Genomic DNA, 18,041 nt, shown 5'->3' with positions numbered 1-18,041 from the left:
TGTCTCATAAACATGATAGATGGGGAAATATTTGTGTAACAGGATGGTAAAATCATTATATGTAAAAATTTATTATTAAGGAATATTTCAAAAATGCAGGAGAAAATACAGAAAACAAACTAAATATACATGCAATTACCACCCAGATCATCCAATGTTAACATTTAGTAATATTTGTTCTGTTATTTACTGTCTAAAGGCATTAAATGTTACAAAGTGGCATTTCCCTTTGTGCTTTTTCCAAATGCAGTTTTCCTCCTTCCTTTTCCCTCAAAGATAAACACTGAGAGCGATCCATTTGAACATATTTTCACATATGCTCAATAAACACTACAGTTTTATTTTCTGTGAATTGCCTATTAAACCTCTGCTGATTTTTCTATGGGCTTGTCTTTTATTTATTAATTTGTTTTTTTTATTATTATTATTTTTATTTATTAATTTGTAAACAAATTCTAAACTATGTTCTGGACATTAATCCTTTGTTGGTTATGTGATTTCATAAACATTACTTCCTCTTTATGTGTAATATGTCTTTTTGTTGCATTGAAGTTTTCTAATATATGCTATGATTTATGCATTGCCATCATTCCTGTAAAACTGGTGTTTGGGGATGGCTCTTGAATATGTATCTATTGCCTATCCACTTTCCTGAAGAAAGGAGTCACCCTACTTGATGCTGAAAACTGCACAATTGCCTCTGGAACTTCTTGGTTACTTGAGTGGGGCAGATTCTAGATAATATATATTAGATGAAAGCAAATTGGATTCTTTAAAGTTAGGTGTCAAGCTGGGCTTCCTACAGTAGTAAAACTTTCTGACTTCCTTAGCCTAGTAGGAGAAAAAAAATCAAAGCTGGAATTTATCATTGTATAAAAAATAATGTATAACCACATAATTGCTTATAACGTTAGCTTATTATTCCTGCTAGATGTGCTCATGTTTAGAAACTTAGTTCTTTTGGATTCCCAATGATTAAATTGTCTCTCAACTTTGCTCTTCTATTGGGTGGCTTTCTAATTGCTTCCTATTGTCTTTTCTCTATCTTCTTCTTATAAGGCTCTTCAACTCTTTTACATTTCAACATCATTGTCTTTATTTTAGCCTAAAGGTAAAATTGAAACTTGCAGTTATACTCAATATGTTATCCACACATAACTTCATAATCAATCTTACCAAAACTTACCAGCCCCAGTTTCTTAATCCTTGTAACTCCAAACACACTGTCCCTCTCATGAACCCTAAATTCTGTTGTTTTCATGAATTGGTCATCTTCTTTTTATATTCCTGTATTTATTTGTCCTGTTCTATATGCCTAAAATCTTCTTCTCCCATTCTCTGCCTTCATCAAAATTCAGCTTAAATATGACCTACGGTTCTACTAATTCACACCCAGTGAATGAACCAAATCACCAGAATGGCATACCTTATTTAACTACTAATAATAATTGATAAATAACATAAACAGTTTTATTTTTACAAGAGACATAGAAATATGGGCAGGTCCCAGAAAGGAAGCATGCCCTTAACAAAAAGTAAATGAAGTGTCACATCAAAATGAATCTAGCATAGCTTAATATTTCCTGATTTGGCTTTTAAAAAGAAAGATATTTATATAGTTTGCCAACCAGTTAGTTTTATTTTTACATAGAGAGATCTATACAGATTATATAAGAAATCTTGTCAACATGGGAAAATGGAATATTTGGAGGTAAGCTTTCCATCTAAGAAAAAGACTTTTCTGTAAACATTGTTATTCTTTGAAGTTCTAAAGGAAGCACCTATTGGATCTGACTAATTTAGAACACTAATATTCTAAAGCCCTTCTGAACCCATCTCACAAGTTTTAATGGTAAAGGTACATCTCCCATCAGTGGACTGCAGTGCTCTCCTCCTGGGAGTTCAAGACCTTTTACCTCATACCACATGTCTAAATTGTCCTCAAGTTCTGATAACTTTATCTTCAAAACTAAATACCTTATCTTCACAATATATCAGGATTCTAACCACTTTTTAGCAGCCCCATGCTTCATGCTTCCATCCTGAGCTGAGCCCCCACCATTGCTCATTACTATATAATTTCTTTGTAGAGATAATGTTTACACCCTACCATCCAAGTCTAGTTGCAGTAGAGCAGCAAGAAGAATCCTTTTTTAAAAAATAAGTCAGTTCATGTCCCTCTATTGCATAGAATGTTCTAAGTCCCCTCTTTTCAGTCAAAATCAGGTCCTCACAGCTGCCTCTAAGATGCAGAATTGGCCCATATTACACCTTCCACTACACTTACTCTTACTTTGTCCTTTGCACATATCATTGTGTAAATGGAAAGCCAAATAAGAATTTACCCACAGGAACAATGTGAATGCCTGGATCATAGTACGTGCTCAAAAAAGAATGTGTTGAGTGAATTGAATACATGAATAATAATACTTTTTCTCAAACAGTACAATAATAATTTATAGGTATTTTTGGCCTCTTACAAGAGAGAGAAAGGAGTGCTCTATTCTGTAGTAGACACTCAAGTGATTGCCTAAAGCCTCTTGGAATTGTGCTGGTTCATGCCACAGGGCCCTGGATGGTGAGATATGAGAGAAATTGATGAATGCCATATCCAGTCCCTGTGCTTGAAAACATCCCACAATATCCTCCAGCTCTCTCTCTCCTTTGCCACAGTAATCTGAAAGTACACGCATTTTAGATGGTATAGCTACCAGGTAGGGGAGGGCTATCCAGCCAGCTTTACTTTGGATATTTAAGAAATAATCCATTACTGCATTAACTCATTGAGATTTGAAGATTATTTGTTACCAAAGCATAACTTAGCTTTTTTTGACTAATAGACTTTTGAATCAGTTTCCAACCTGCCACCTAAACTATCTATTTAAAATATATCCATGTTTTTGTGACTGTCCTATCTATGAATCTATAATCTCCATTCACTTATGGGATTAAATCCAAACGGTTTACCATTTATCCAAAGGCCCTCCAGGATCTGAGCTCTGTCTTTCCTTAATGCAACCTCATTTCCACCTCATGTTTTTTTTTTATTCAACTCGCTAAACTCCATGATGACTTAGTCTGTTGTCTTTACCTACCTAGAGTTGTTTAACCTCCCCAAAACCCCTTCATGGCTAACTCTAGCTTGTTAGGCTGAAAGTTTTTAGAGCCTCTCCTAGGTAAATTACATGCTCCTGCTCTCTGCTTTCATCATATCCTGGCATGTTCGCACCAGTGCACTTACCAGGCTGAATTTAGTACGCATAAAATAATGTAATACCTGTTTGGCCTGTCTTCCCCACTAGGCTATGAATTTCATCTTTGTAGCTCCAGTATTCAAGGCTGTGCCTGACAAAGAGTAGGGTTGCTAATTAATAAAAAAAAAAAAAAAACTTTATAAAAACAGCGTTATGTTAGTTAGCTATTTATAGACTCTTTTGGTGATTCTGCTTCAAAAACTATGGTCAAGAACATGGTCTCTGATGTCAGAACTATTGAGTTAAAATCCTAGCTTTCTTGATTATTATTTTTTTGTAGCCTTAGATGCACCACTGAGCCTCTTCATGCCTTAGTTTCTTCATCAAGACATGTTTTTAATATTCATACTACTTTTATCTAAGTTCTCTTTAGAAGAAATAATGCCTAAAACCAAAAAAAAAAAAAAAAAAAAAGAAAGAAAAAAATCAAGAATTTCAAGGTTGTTAGACATAGTATAATCCTGATTATTTAAATGTGGAAGCACACTTTCTTTCTCTAAAGAGGTTTTGGATAACCAGATGAAAATAATGCTTGAAATAAAAATGGAAAATAGATTTAAGGGAAAAGTCAAAGTAGCTACAGTTAGAAGAACAAGATAGAAGTGCGCTCTCCAGAGGCTGGTTGCACACTCAAGGAATAGGCTTCACCTTGGCTGAATCACTGAGTTTTGTTGTCATTCAGCTTAGCCTAAGAACTCAAATATGGCATTGTAGGCATAGATGATTTATCTCTTACATAAAGATACATGAGATAATCTATAAATTCGCCCAGTGTTCTAAATATATTTCTTTGAGTTTAAGAATCTTCTCATAAGTTTTTTATTATATTAGCTTTTTGAGTAGTTTTCTAAATTAGCTGTTTGTATCTTGTGCCTATTTTTTAAATAGAATTTTTGTGTTTTTCTGGTTAATATTCTGGAGTTTCTTAGTCCTTTGTCAGCTTTTGACATTGCAAAGATTTTTTTTGTAATCTGTGATCTTTATCTTTGTCACAGTGTACACTTACAAGAAAGTCTCAATTTTAATATACTTAAGTGGATATTTTTCTATTTAAATTTGAAAGTTGGAGTTTTAAAATGTTCTACCCAGGATCCCCGGGTGGCACAGCGGTTTAGCGCCTGCCTTTGGCCCGGGGCGCGATCCTGGAGACTCGGGATCGAATCCCACGTCGGGCTCCCGGTACATGGAGCCTGCTTCTCCCTCTGCCTGTGTCTCTGCCTCTCTCTCTCTCTCTCTCTCTGTGTGTGACTATCATAAATAAATAAAAATTTAAAAAAAAGAAAACTGTTAAAAAAATAAAAATAAAAAATAAAATGTTCTACCCATCCCACAAATACAGGACCTCCTTATGTGGACTTTAATAAATGGGTGTTTTCTTGCTTGGTAATATGATTATTAAAATCACTGAGTTAATTTTCCCTGCTGTTTCATGATCCTAAGGCAGCCTTCAGATTACAGATTGTCTTTTATATAGATGTTCTTCCAGGAAAGGATAAGCCAAAAATTCTCAAGTCTGAAAAAAACATTGTGAAATCTGTTTGAAATGTTTGTATTTTATTGAAAAAAAAAACTATCATTTTTCCCGCTGAAGTGAGCTTAGACTTACATTAGTGCCTAATATATAATAGTACTGAATGAATAGCTACCTACCTAGCTAGCTACCTACCTTCCACTTACTACCTACTTTCCTATTTTTGAAAAAAATCACATAGAGATGGTCTCCAGCTTATGATGGTTCAACTTACGATTTCTTGACTTTACAATGATGTGAAAGTGACAGGCATTCAGTAGAAACTGTACTTGAAATTTTGAATTTTGATCTTTTCCTGAACTAGCAATATGTGATATGATCCTCTTTCATGATGCTGGGCAGTGGCAGTGAGCCACAGCAATTTCACCCACACAATCACAAGGGTAAACAGCTGATTGAACCATTCTGTACCCATACAACCATTCTATTTTTCACTTTCAGTACATTATTCAATAAATTTCATGAGACATTGAATACTTTATTCTAAAATCTTCATGTTAGATGCTTTTGTGAGTGTTCTGAGTATATTTAAGGTAGGGTATGCTAAGCTGAGACATATGGTTGGTTAGGTGTGTTAAATGAATTTTTACTTATATATTCAGTTTATGATGGGTTTATTGGGACATAATCCCATCATAAATGTATGAAAATATGTATATATGATTCGAGTTCCTTTGTTTCTCTCCCAAATCAAAGTACCCTGCCTCTTGCTTCTGAGGCATCTCTGTTATAAATTTGACACTAGCTTTCTGATACATTTTTGTGTACAATTAATATATATGTCTAGTATCCATTTTGTGGTACCATCAGTCTCTCATATGGTACAATTGTATGGTTACATGTGCTCACTCCAGAACTAGACCGCCTAAATGTTATTTGGTAAGAATTCTGTAATTTTTAAAGCTCAATATTACTTTCTGAGAACTATCTATGCTGATACATTTAGAAACACTTTCTTATCTTTTTAAAGCTACCTAGCATATAAATGTACAATGTACATATCAATTTTACTGTTTCACTCTTATAAACAATAGTGCAATGACTATTTCTGTTATGAAAATTACATTTGTAACTTGCAGTCTGTGGTCTTAAAGAACAGGAACATGCTCTTCTTTTTTTTTTTAAGATTTATTTATTCATGAGAGAGACAGAGAGATAGAGAGGCAGAGACACAGGCAGAGGGAGAAGCAGGCCCCACGCAGGGAGCCCATCGTGGGGCTCGATCCTGGATCTCCATGACCACGCCCTGGGCTGAGGGCGTCACTAAACCACTGAGCCACCCGGACTGTCCAAGGAACATGCCCTTCTTTACTTGTCCAGTTTTACTAAGAAAATGTAAACTTCATTGTAAGACATCTGGCACTATGTGGTCAAAAGCAGTCTCTTTTTTCATGTATTAAAATTTCCTTTTATTTGTCTGATTTCCATAGTACACATTGAGTTTATGGAGAACAAAAAAATCTGTCTTATTTAGTATTGAATCTACAGCACATAACACTATGTGTTACACAGAGTAGCAGAAATCAACAAAAACGTCTTTATTTGATAGACCATGTATACAAAAACAACTGTATGTATGCAGCATGTAATAAGTATCCTGCTATTTATTTAAAAGTTTTGACCAAGATATCTTCTGAAAACTCCTTGGGACAGAGAATACCCTCCAAGAATACTTTAAACTGGCAACTTACATGAACTTAAAGGTCAAATTTCAAAAAGTCTAACCTTGAGCTCTAAGTATATACTTTTCCAATTAGTTTCACCAAAGAAGTTGCTTTAGTTATGTTTTTTTAGTTTTGTTGTGTTGTTTTTGTTTTTGCCCTAAACAATTCTAAATAACTCAGTAATAAAAGGCAAGTTAAAAATAAAATATAACTTTGAAAATTTCAAATAGAAAAATTCTAATTCTTTAACTTTTAATTTGAGATATTACTTAAATAGCAATTATTAAGGAGCTGGCTAGAAAATATCCCTGGCTTTTCTTAAGTTTTATTGTTGTTTTGTTTCGTTTCAAAGCGATGGACTTTTCTTATGCTATCAGTAGCATTAGTTTAGGGAATGCTGTTCATTCTGCACATAAGTGCCTTTTCACTACCTCATGTAATTATTGTATTAGCACTAGGTCTAAGGGGCTACACATTTAAAATATAATTTTCTTTTAAAGTTTGTTGTAAAACATGTAGGAGAAAAGTTATGAATATGAAATTTCTTCTTAAATGCCAACTTCATTAGTAAAATACAAATTCTTATAAAAATAATTGCTCAAAATGAATTATTGACATATTTGATGTATTGATTAGGAAGAAACATGAAAATTCAAAGCCTAAAACATTATTAGACCGTTGTTCTCATTAACATGTGTTTCAGTTTTTCTAACAAAGTAAAATAAATTAAGTCACAAATGAAAACTTAATGAATTCTAAATAACAATAGAATATGTTGTGACAATGAAACCAGTATAATCTTAATTCTAAAAAAATGGATTATGACAATGCATGCAAGGGAAGTGATAAATCCATTGTGTTTAATAAATACTGATGAAAAGTTTTCAAAATAAAATATCAAGTGGCATATTTAAAATACAAGCAGACCAAGAAATTTGATCCCAGACATGAAAGGACGGTTCAACATTAAAAAAAAAAAACTATCAATATAATTCACTATGGTACTTAACTAAAAGAAAAATATTATATATTAATTCAAAATAAGCAGAAAAAGCATATGTTGAAATTTGATGCCTCCTTCTTATTTAAAAAATGCTCAGAAAACTAGGATGGAACAGAATTTTTTTATTTGGTTAAAGTTACATTAAAAAATACCTATAGCTAATATTAAAAGTTAAACAAATGAAGTTTAGGTGCATACATTTCAGAAATATAGATAATTATCCTATTAATACTGCTATATATCATAATATTTGAAGAAATAAGAGAATAAGTATTAGAAAGAAAAAGAAAAAACTGTTACAATTCATGGATGATATGACTATATATGTAGAAAACTAACAGTCTCCCTCAGCTATTAGTTCACACAAGAAGAAATCTCATTAAACAAATACAAAAACACAAAAAAAATTTTTTACACCAGAAATTGTGCACATATTGTTAGGGAAAGGAACAGTGGTTAGTATAGAGTGTTAAGAAAATCATATGAAGACTCAGATGAAGATAGGGGAAAATAGAACTGGATTCTCATAAAACACTATATACAATGTGTATTCCAAAGTATGAAAGAGATGAGTGTAAATGGTAAAAATAATGATAGTATAGGAAAATACCTTTCCTAGTCCAGGATAAGAAAGATTTCTTAAAACTCCAAAACACAAACTGTATGTGTATATGTATGTATGTATGTATGTATAATTAACATGCAGTCTCATATCAGTTTCAGGTGTACAACATTCTATTCAACTCTGTATATTCCTCAGTCCTCAGAACAATAAGTATAGTCACCATCTGCCACCATTAAATGTTATTACAATATTATTATCCCCTCGGGCAACCACCATTTTGTTCTTTGCATTGGAGTCTTTCTGTTTGCTTTATTTTGTTTAGATTTGACATATAAATAAAATTATATGGTATTTTTCTTATTCTGTCTTATTGTACTTAGCATAATGTCTTCTAGGAACATACATGCCGTCAAAAATGGCAAGACCTCATTCATTTTTTTATGATGACTATTCCACCAAATATATGTACTACACATTTTTTGTACTACACATTCTTTATCAATTCTTTTATCACTGGACACTTGAATTACTTTCATATCTTACATAATGTAAATCTATAATAAACATTCTTCAATAAACATTGAAAATATATCTTTTCAAAGTTCTATTTTCATTTTTCAGGGTATAAATATACTGTAGTGGAATTACTGATCATATGGCATATCAATTTTTAATTTTTTGTGGAATCTCCATACTGTTTTCCACAGTGGTTGCACTTGTATTCCTGCAAAGGCAAACCAAATTCTCAAGGATTCCCTTCCTCCACTTCCTTGCCAACACTTGTTTCTTGTCTTTTTGATGTTAACCATTGTCACTGGTGAGAAGTGATATCTCATTGTGCTTTTGATTTGCATTTCCCTGATGCTCAGTGATGTCATGTGTCTGTTAGCCATTGTGTATCTTCTTTGGAAAAATGACTACTCAGCACCTCTGCCCATTTTTTAATTGGATTTTTTGTTCTTTTGGTGTTAGGTTTAAATGTTCTTCATACATTTTGGATAGTAACCCCTTATCAGAAAAATCATTTGCAAATATCTTCTCCCATTCAGTGTGTTGACTTTTTGTTCTGTAGATGATTTCCTTCATTGTGCAAAAGCTTATTATTTTGGTGTAACCTAAATAGTGCATTGCTTTTGTGTCCCTTGCCTCAGGAGACATATCCATAAATATGTTGCTAAAGCTGATGTTCTCAAGATTACTCCCTATGTTTTCTTTGAGGTGTTTTATGATTTCAAGTCTCACATTTAGGTATTTAATCTTGAATTTGTTTTTGTGAACAGTAGAAGAAAGTGGTCCAGTTTCATTCTTTTGTATGTAACTGTCCATTTTTTCCATCACTATTTACTGAGAGACTGTCTTTTCCCCATTGTGTATTCTTGTCTCCTTTTTCATAAATTAATTGACTGTGTAGGTGTGGATCTAGTTTGGGGCTCTCTATCCAATTCTATTGATCTATGTATCTGTTGTTTGTGCCAGGGCTACATTTTTTTGATTACTATAACTTTATGTATAACCTGAGCTCTGGAATTGCGATATTTCCAGATTTATTCTTCTTTCTCAAGATGCTTTCCTGTTTCAGACCTTCTGTGGTTCTACACAAATTTTAGTATTATTTGTTCCAGTTCTGTGAAAAATGCTGTTGGTATTTAGATAGGGATTGCATTTAATTTAAAGATTGATTTGAGTAGGGGCATTTTAACAATATTAATTCTTCCAGTCCATGAACATGGAATATCTTTAAATTTGTGCCATCTTCAATTTCTTTCACTTATGTCTTATATTTTATAGAGTACAGGTCTTTCACCTTCATGGTTAAATTTATCCCTAACTGTTTTATTTGGGGGGGGGGGCAGTTGTAAATGAGATTATTTTCTTAATTTCTATCTCTGCTACTTGATAATTAGTATATAGAAATGCAGATTTCTGTATATTAACTTTATATTCTAAAACTCTACTGAATTCGTTTACCATTTCTAATAGTTTTTTTTTTTTTTTGGTGGAGCCTTTAGGGCTTTATATAGTATCATGTCATCTGAAAATAATGAAAATTTTATCTTCACTGCCAATTTTGATGCCTTTTATTTCTTTTTCTTATCTGATTGCTGCAGCTAGGACTTCCTGTACTGTGTTGAATAAAAGTGGTAAGAGTGGACATGCTTGTCTTATTACTGATTTTAGAGGAAAAGCTTTCTTTTCTTTCTTTCTTTCTTTCTTTCTTTCTTTCTTTCTTTCTTTCTTTCTTTCTTTCTTTCTTTCTTTTTTTTTTCTATTGAGTATGATACCAGCTGCGGGTTTTTCATATATAGCTTTTATTTTCTTGATATATGTTACTTCTAAATCTACTTTGTTGAGTTTTTTCATGAATGAATGTTGTATCTTGTCAAATGCTTTTTCTGCATCTATTGAGATGACTATGTGGGTCCTTTTTTCAGTTGTTACTCTTGTTAATGTGATGTGTCACATTGATTTGCAAATACTGAACCATTTTTACATCTCAGGAATAAATCTCACTTGATTGTGGTGAATGATTTTTTAAAATATATTGTTGGATTCAGTTTGCTAATATGTTGGGAATTTTTGCATCTAAGTTCATCAGAGAAGTTGGACTGTAGTTTCTTTTTTTTTTTTCTTTTTTTGTAATGTCTTTGGTTTTTGTGTCAGGGTAATACTGGCCTCATGTGATTTGGATATTTTTTCCTCTACCCTTTTTTGGAATAAGAAATTATTAAGAAGAATAATTCGAGAAAAAGTAATATTGACTCTTCTTTAAATGTTTGATGTAAATCTCCTGTGAAGCCATGTGATCTTGAACTTCAGCTTTTGGGATTGATTGAATTTCACTGCTGTTCTGTTCAAAATTTCTATTTCTTCCTGATTCAGTTTTTGGAAGTTATATGTTTCTAGAAATATACATTTTCATATGTCTGTTAACCATCTCTATGCTTCTTTGGAGGAATGTCTGTTCTTCTACCCTTTTTAATTGGAGTGTGTGTGTGTGTGTGTGTGTGTAGTTGTATTAATTCTTTATATATTTTGGATAATAGCCCCTTATCAGACATGTCATCTACAAATATCTTCTCCCATTTAGTATGTTGTCTTTTAGTGTTATTGATAATTTCCTTTTCTGTGCAGAAGCCTTTTGTTTTGATATAGTCCCAAAAGTTTATTTTTTGCTTTTATTTCCTTTGCCTCAGAGTCATATCTAGAAAAATGTTGCTACTGCTGATGTCAGAGATATTAGTGTGTTCTCTTCTAGGATTTTTAGTTTCAGGTCTCACATTTAGGTCTTTAATCCACTTGGAGTTTATTTTTGTGTATGACATAAGAGAGTGGCTCAGGATCATTCTTTTGCATGTAACTGTCCAGTTTTCTCAACACCATTTGTTGAAGAGACTGTCCTTTTCCCATTGGATATTCTTTCCTGCTTTATCAAAGATTACTGACCATAAAATCACAGGTTTGTTTCGAGCTTTCAATCATGTCCTATTGATCTATTTATTTTTGTGTCAGTACCATATTGTTCCAATCACTACAGCTTTGTAATAAAACTTGAAATTGGGAATTGTGACCTCCAGCTTTGTTTTTCTATTTCAAGATTGTTTTAACTATTCAAAGTCATTTGTCATTCTATACAAATTTGGGGATTATTTGTCCTGATTTTGTGAAAAATGCTGTTGGTATTTTGATAGGGATTAAATCTGTAGTTTGCTCTAGGTAGTATGGACATTTTAAGAGTATTTGTTCTTCCAATACATGAGCATAGACTATCTTTCCATTTATTTGTATCATCTTCAATTTCTTTCATCACTGTTGTATAGTATTCAAAGTAGAGGTCTTTTACCTCCTTAGTATATTCCTTGGTATTTTATTATTTTTGGTGTGATTGCAAATGGTATTTCTTAATTTCTATTTCTGTTGTTTCATCATTAGTGTGTAGAAATGCAGTGGACTTGATTTTGTATTCTATGACCTTAATGAAATAATTTATCAGTTCTAGTACTTTTTGGTGGAACCTTTAAGATTTTCAATATACAGTATCATGTAATATGCAATTAGTGAAAGTTTCACTTCTTCTTTACTAATTTAGATATGTTTTATTCCTTTCTCTTGTCTAATTGCTGTGCTAGGACTTCCAGTACTATGTTGATTAAGAGTTGTGAGAGTGGACACCTCGTTCCTGATTTAAGGGGAAAGCTTTCAGTTTTCACCATTAGGTATGATGTTAGCTGCGGATTTTTCATATATGGCCTTTTTTATTATATTGTAGTATATTCCCTCTAAAAAAATTTTTGTTAAGATTTTTTTTTATCATGAATGGATGCTATATTTTGTCACCTGCTTTTTCTGTATCTACCGAAATGATCATATGGTTCTTATCCTTTCTCTTGTTGATGTGATGTATCAGATTGATTGATTTACAAATATTGAACCACTTTTGCATCCTGGGAATAAATTCCATTTGATTGTGGTGAATGGTTTTTTTAATATGTTGTTGGATTCAGTTTGGTAATATCTTGTTGAAGATTTCTGCATCTATGTTCATCAGATATCTTGGCTCATAGTTCTCTTTTTTATGGTGTCTTTATCTGGTTTTGGTATCAGGGTAATGTAGGGCTCATAGAATGAACTTGGAAGCTTTTCTTCCTCTTCTCTTTTTGGAATAATTTCAGAAGAATCAATATTAACTGTTCTGTAAATGTTTGGTAGAATTCTCCTGTGAAGCCATCTTGTCGTGAACTTTTATTTCTTGGGAGTTTTTTGATGACTGACTCAATCTCATTGCTGGCAATTTTGTGTGTTCAAATTTTCTATTTCTCCCTGATTTGGTAGATATATGTTTCTGGGAATTTGGCCATTTCTTCTAGTTTGGCCTATTTGTTGGCATGTCAAGTTTCACAATATTCTCTTATATTCCTTTGTATTTCTGTGGTCTTGGTTGTTATTTCTCCTCTTTCATTTCCGATTTTGTTTATTTGAATGCTCCCTCTTTTTTTTAAGTCTACCTAAAGATTTATCAATTTTGTTGATCTTTTCTAAAAAGTTACTCCTGGTTTCATTAATTTGCTCTAATGTTTTTTAGTATTTATTTCATTTATTTTTGCTCTAATCTTTATTATTTCCATCCTTCTACTGGTTTGGATTTTGTTTGTCCTTTTTCTAGCTCCTTTAGGTGTAAGGTTAGGTTGTTTGAGATTTTTATTGTTTCTTGGGACAGGCCTGCATTGCTATAAAGAACCACTTATGCTTTGTCCTAAAAATTTGGAACAATGTATTTCCATTTTCCTTTGTCTCTATGTGTTTTTATATTTCCTCCATTTTCTTGGTTTGCCCATTGTTGTTTATTAGCATGTTGCTTAGCCTCCATATGTCAGTGTTTTTCCCAGCTTTTTCTTAAAATTTATTTCTAGTTTCATACTGTTGTAGTTAGAAAATATACTTGACATGATGTCAGTCTTATTAACCTTACTGAGACTTTTTTTGTGGAGTTAAAATGATCTATAGTGGAGAATGTTTCATGTGCACTTCAAAAGAATGTGTATTACTCTATTTTTGAATGAATGATCAGTATATATCTGTCCTATCCTGTCTAATATGTCACTCGAATCCACTGTTTCCTTGTTGATTTTCTGTCTGGATGATCCGTTGATGTAAAATGGGTATTAGTTGTTGTTTTCAGTTTCTCCCTTTAATAGTGCCTTGTTTTAGGTGCTCTAATGTTGGGGACATAGATATTTACAATTGTTATATCCTCTTGTTGGATTGATCCCTTTATCATTTTGTCATGCCCTCCTTTGTCTCTTGGTATAGTCATCATTTTAAAGTCTGTTTTGTCTGATACAGGTTTACAACCCCAAGCTTTTTTCTTTCTTTCTTTCTTTCTTTCTTTCTTTCTTTCTTTCTTTCTTTCTTTCTTTCTTTTCTTCTTTTTTTTTTCAACTTCCATGTTTAGGGTATATCTTTTCTCAAAATCCCTTCACTTTCAGTCTGTATGTGCCTTGGGTCTGAAGTGAGTGTCTTGAAGGCAGAGTATAAATAGGTCTTGGTTTTTTATCCTTTCAGGATAAAGGGTCTTTGATTGAATTGTTTTGATTGAAGTATTTAGTTAATTTGTATTTAAAGCAATTATTAATAGATATATACATATTGTCATTTGTTTTCTGGGTTTTTGTTCCTTTCTTTTTCTCTTACTCTCCTCCATTATGATTTAATGCCTTTTTAAGTAATATGCATGGATTTCTTTCTCTTTATTCTTTGTATCTATCATAGGTTTTTGATTTGTGGTTACAGTTAGGTTCCTATATAGCATCTTATATGTATAGCAGTCTCTATTAAATTGATGGTTGCTTAAATTCTAAAACATTCTAAAAGTACTATATTTTTATTACCCCCTCCACGTTTTATGTGTGTGATATCATATTTTACCTATTTTAATTTTGTTTATTTTTTGACTAATTTTTGCTGATATAATTGATTTTCCTTGTTTTGTGTATTAACCTCTGTACTGGCTTTATTTTAATTTTTTAAGATTTATTAATTTATTTAAGAGACAGAGTGGGGAGAGGGGCTAAAGGAGATGGAGAGAGACTCTCTGCTGAGCACAGAGTCTGACGCTAGGCTTGATCTCAAAACCCTGGGGTGAAATCAAGAGTTGGATGTTAACCAACTGAGCCACCCAGGTACCCCATACTGGCTTTATAAGTGATTGATCTACTTACTACCTTTACTATAGGTTTGCTTTTACCTGTGTTTTTTTTTTTCATAATTTTATTTCTAGTTGTGGCCTTTTTTACCTCTTAAATAATTTCCTTTAACATTTCTTATAAGGCTAGTTTAGCAGTGAAGAACTCCTTTAATTTTTATTTTTCTGGGAAGCTCTTTATTTTTCCTGTTCTGAGTAATAAACTTACTGAGTATTCTAGATTGTAGATTTTTTTCCTTTCAGCACTTTGAAAATATAATGCCACTCTCTTTGAGCCTATAGAATTTATTCTGAAAAATCAGCTGATCACTTTATGGGCTATTTCCCTTGGTGTTACTGTTTTATACTTGCTGCTTTTAAAATTCTGTCTTTGTCATTACACTTTGCTACTTTAGTTCTTATGTGTCTGAGCATGGATCTCCTTGGGTTAATCTTATTAGAATCTCTCTGTGCTTCCTGGATGTAGATATCTGTTTTCTTTCTCTGAATAGGGAAGTTTTCAGCTATTATTTCTTCAAATTTGCACCCTTCTTTCTCTTTTTCTTCTAGGATCCCTATAATACAATGTTATTACACTTGATAATGTCTGAGTCCCTTAACCTAATCTTATTTCTTTTTTTTAACCTATCCTTATTTCTTATAATTTTTTCCACTCACTGTTCAGCTTGATTGCTTTCCATTGTTCTGTCTTCCAGATTACTGATTCTTTCTTCTGTATCTTCTAATCTGTTGATTTCCTCTAGTGTATGTTTTATTTTAGCTATTGAATTCTTCAGCTCCAGTTGTTTATTTTCTATCTCTTCTTTGAAGTTTTCAAAGAGTTCATTGTTTTCTTAAGTTGAATAAGTATCTTTATGACCATTACTGTGAATTCATTTCAGGCATATTGCTTATTTCTGTTTCATTTAGCACTTTTACTATGATTTTGTCTTGTTTCATTCAGGACATACTCCTCTGTCTCTTCTTTTGTCTAACTCTGTGTTTCTATGTATTAGGTATGACAGCTACATCCCCAGTCTTGAAAGTAGTGACCTTGAATAGAAGAGGTTCTGTGGTGCCCTTTAGCAGAATCCCCCAATTTTTAAAGATTCTTTAGTTAACTTCATGCTGGTTTTCAAAGGTAAATGTTTTGGGACTCATCTTCCCAGTGTGGGTCCCCAGTGCCAGGAGTGCTTATATGTGGCCTGATTCCCTCAATTCTTGCTGATGTTGTTTCTCTCATTTGTGATTAGTCATGCTGAGGGTTTGGTTCCCAATTGAGTCTCTGCCTCTTCCCTTTCAGTGTGGCTTTCTCACTATTAGTAGTTGTAGGACATCTGTTCTGTCTTAGGACATTTTCAGAGTTAGTGACATAAATATAACTGTTACCTTAGTGTGTTCATGGGTCAAAGTGAGCTTAGGATACTCTTATTCTACCATCATCCCTGAGCCTTTCCTATGTTCTAAATATTTTTTTCTTTTTGAGAAGTATCTAGATAAAATGTGAAAGAGCCATATAGTATGTAAGAAATTTGTTTAAAGGCTATTCTCGCAGAATAGTATATATTATTTTTTATGGCTTAGACTCCTCTTTCTCAACTTCCCAGGATTTATAGAAGTCTTTATATTTTAGAGAAAGTTAGGTACATGTTAGTGACATTACTGAATCATTAGTAAAATATTAAAAACAAGATCATTGAGGAGACAATATAGTGGAACAAATTGTAAACCATTAGAGTAGAAATCTTGTCTCTCTTGCTCACCAATGAATTCTTCATATATGGTATAGCATTCATACACAATAGGCATTCCAAGAATATTGGGTATAATAGCAATGATTTTTGTTCATAATACATGGCTTTTGTTTCAATTTGTGATTTTACTACTTAGCAAAGAAGTTACTCATTAGCCTCACATTTTCATCTCTAAAACAAATGTGATAGAATAGAATAGAATAGTTAAAATTTGTTGAATTCTTATCATGTACTGAATATGGATACTGTTAGAGTAAGAAAAGGAGCAGTAAGCAAGACAGACACAGCTATCATCCTCGTGGGACTCACAGTGTAGCCCCAGAGACAAACATTAAAAAAATAATCACAGAAATAACTGAAATAGTGTTAAGTGCTAGGAAGGAAAAGGTGCTATTAGAATAAAGAGGAAGGACCATCTTAATCTTTGATGTAGGGAAGAATAGAACATAGAATAATAGGATTTCTGTTTGAAATCCATTGTGGAAATCCTTTCTGATGGTATTAATTCTGAAAGTATGTTTTCAGAAAGACCAGGGAAATGTTACAAAACAAACAACAAACAAACCAATAAATGAAACATTCTCTTACCAGTATTTAGAACTGTGGTATGGTAGGCAGTACCTGGAATACTAAAAGAAGTTTTGGTTTTTTGAAGAAAAGAGGTAAAGTAAATCTACCTCAGTCGTGCTTCAGTTACCTGCCTCTATGTAACTGTCTTAACTAGATTATGAGTTACTCAGATTTTGCCTAAACCAATGATTGGTTCTCTGGCCTCATTTTACTCAGCCTCTCAGTAGGATTTGTAACTGTTGACCACTTCATCTTCCCTGAAATAACTTTATTTTCTAAGCATTTGCCATCTTTATCTGGTGTTCTCCAACCTTACTGACTGCTCACTTTTGGACTTTTCTAGCAATCTGTCTCCCCTACCAGACCTTTAAATGTTGGAATATCCAGGGCTCTGTTCTTGGTTGTTCCCCGAACTACACTTAGTGATTTAGTCTAGTGCTTCAAACAAGGTAGTCTCATAAAAATCCTGGGAAGGCATCAACCTATTGGAAAATGGATAGGGGTGGTATCTGGGACAGGATATAGGAGTGAGATCTTCTTCTTCTTCTTCTTCTTCTTTTTTTTTTTTTTTTTTTTTTCATTTCTGGGAACAGCCCTCACAAATTTAGAAGAAGATTAAGTAGTCTTGCCTGTTTAATCTCAATAAATATGTTCCATTTTGTCAAGCAGTGGACCTTTATCTTAAGAAAAGGTAAAGTTTTGAAGTCAGATGCATCTGGATTCAAATAGACTCTCTTCCCACTGCACCCACCCACCAGCACCACCAGTTAACTAGAAAGATATTAAATCTTGGACAAATAATTAATTTCTCTAACCTCAGTTTCTTAATTTGGTAAAAGGGATAACTAGAATTACCTTGTAAGATTGCAGTGCAAATTAGATTAATTCATATTTGTGAAACAGCCTACTTTCAGATATTCAGAAGGTCCTCCTTTTCTTTAACATTTGGCTTGTTTTGTGCTAAATTCACTGGTGGGGCAGCAGTTTGTGCTACAGGACCATGAAGTAAAACATATTCTTT

At 32.8% G+C, this 18,041-nt stretch overlaps 1 protein-coding gene across 2 annotated transcripts in view; it reads left to right on the top strand.

Moving 5' to 3' along the window:
• UNC13C (unc-13 homolog C) overlaps positions 1-18,041 on the top strand; it is a 546,797-nt gene that overhangs the window by 296,433 nt on the left and 232,323 nt on the right. The window lies entirely within an intron of this gene.

This window comes from Nyctereutes procyonoides, unplaced genomic scaffold (genome assembly GCF_905146905.1).
Source record: "Nyctereutes procyonoides isolate TBG_1078 unplaced genomic scaffold, NYPRO_anot_genome, whole genome shotgun sequence".
In the NCBI taxonomy this organism is placed as follows: domain Eukaryota; kingdom Metazoa; phylum Chordata; class Mammalia; order Carnivora; family Canidae; genus Nyctereutes; species Nyctereutes procyonoides.
Note: the sequence above shows the minus strand (reverse complement) of the source record. Positions and strands in the feature narration are given on the sequence as shown.